The 2115-nt window shown below is 40.4% G+C and overlaps 1 non-coding gene across 1 annotated transcript; it reads right to left on the bottom strand.

Moving 5' to 3' along the window:
- Positions 1-967: 967 nt before the first annotated feature.
- On the bottom strand, positions 968-1075 carry LOC141669533 (small nucleolar RNA R71). The gene has a single exon (XR_012553808.1). It is a non-coding gene; the product is annotated as a small nucleolar RNA R71 (small nucleolar RNA).
- Between the last annotated feature and the right edge of the window lie 1040 nt (positions 1076-2115).

Genomic DNA, 2115 nt, shown 5'->3' with positions numbered 1-2115 from the left:
ATGCTAAGGTTAAGAACAATAAGACTATTGAATGAAGTATTTAATGAAGTTAAAATCCCATGTTTGTCAATTATCATATATATTAATAATATTATTCTTATTCCTTTAGTTATAATTGTTAATTTAATTCTTAGTATAAATAATCCCAATTTGTTATCGTCTTAGTATTGGATAATAACCATATCATCGGTGCATAAGTGCATAAATTAATTAGTTAACCAAGCCAGTCTCTCTGGGAACGAACTAGAAATAATTCTATATTACTTGTGAATGCGTATACTTGCGTGTATTATTAGCGCATTTTTAGCGACTAACAAGTTTTTGGCGCCGCTGCCGGGGACTGCAGTGTTAATTTTTAGTTTATGTGTTTGTCATCAGTGGTCGTTAAAGTCCATTGACTCGGACATTGGTACTTATCCATTTTCTTATCTTATTTCAAGTACTCTAGCGAGCGTGTATGCATATGCGTTCGCGGTCTCGTAAGAGAACTATGGATAAAGCCGAGGAAGAAGTTGTAGTGATTCGAAGGGAAGTTTTTGAAGAAGAAGAGAAAGTCGAGGAACCAATTTTAGTAGTGATGGAAGATCAAGCAGAAAATCCTAAGGCCTTGATGGACTACTCTCCGCCTAAGATCAATGACATTCAGTCGAGCATCATCAGACCAGCCATCTCGGCTAACACTTTTGAGATCAATTCAAGCACGATTCAGATGATACATAACTCAGTTCAGTTTGGGGGTTCTCCTACTAAAGACCCCAACATACACATCAGGGATCTCATCGAGATCTACGAAACTTTCAAGTTCAATGATGTGACTGAAGATGCTATCAAGCTGAGAAACTTCCCATTCTCTATGAGGGATAAAGCAAAGTGCTGGTTACATTCTCTACCACCAGGGTCTATCACCACTTGGGAAGATCTGGTTCAAAAGTTTCTCACTAAATTCTTTCCTATGGCGAAGACTGCTGCAATCAGGAATGCTCTTACACAGTTTGCTCAGCAAACTGGAGAATCTCTATGTGAGGCTTGGGATCGATATAAGAGAGATGCTAAGGAAGTGCCCATACCACGGCATGCCCGATTGGATTATTATAAACTATTTCTAAAATAGATTGGGTGCTACTTCTAGACTCATGCTCAATGCAGCATTAGGAGGAGCCTTGAGGCTAAGAGCTACGATAAAGCCTATGAATTAATTGAGCTGATGGCTGCTAATAAATACCAGAATCCTTCCCAGAGACTGACTCAGGGAAAAGTAGCAGGAATTATGAAATTGGATGCAGCAACTGCTATAGCTGCCCAACTTAAGGCTTTAACGATGAAGGTGGACACGTTGACTAACTATGGAGTTAATCAAATTGCTAGTGTCTGTGAGCTTTGTGCTGGTGCCCATGAGATGGATCAGTGCAAAATTTCTAGTGAATCAGCTTAGTTCGTGAGCAACTTTCAGCGTACACAACAACCTGTGCCAGCCACTCATCATCCCAACAACCGCAATCATCCTAATTTCAGTTGGAGCAACGCTCAGAATGCGGTTCAACAGCCTTATCTGTAGTATCCAGCTAAGCAGTACAACCTCCCTAGTTTTCAGCAACCGCAAGATGCACCAAGGTAGCAACTTCAGCTGCAAGAAGCTAACAAAAAATCTGAATTAGAGGAGTTGAAGCTTATGTGCAAGAGTCAAGTTATTTCTATCGAGACCTTGGAAAATCAAATTGGACAAATTACCAATGCCTTGCTAAATCATCAACCGGGTATATTACCTAGTGACATTGAAGTGCCAAGAAGGAGGAAGCTAAGGAACAGGTAAATGCAATCACTTTGAGGTCTGGAACGGTTGCAAATCCCGAACAAACTCAAGTTTCAACTGAAGAAGCTGGGGATAAAGAAGAAGTAAAGTAGCAGGAAATAGAAGTGGAACCAATGAAGACTACTGTTGAGCATACTCCTCCTGAGGGTAATACAGGGGAGAAACAGATCTATCCTCCACCACCATTTCCTAAGCGACTGCAGAAGAAAAAGCTGGATAAGCAATTTGAGAAGTTTCTGGAGGTGTTCAAGAAACTTCATATCAACATACCTTTCGCTGAGGCTCTTGAGCAGATGCCTAGTTAC

The sequence above is a fragment of the Apium graveolens genome, chromosome 6 (genome assembly GCF_009905375.1).
Source record: "Apium graveolens cultivar Ventura chromosome 6, ASM990537v1, whole genome shotgun sequence".
NCBI lineage: Eukaryota > Viridiplantae > Streptophyta > Magnoliopsida > Apiales > Apiaceae > Apium > Apium graveolens.
This window is presented reverse-complemented; position numbering and strand designations above follow the sequence as displayed.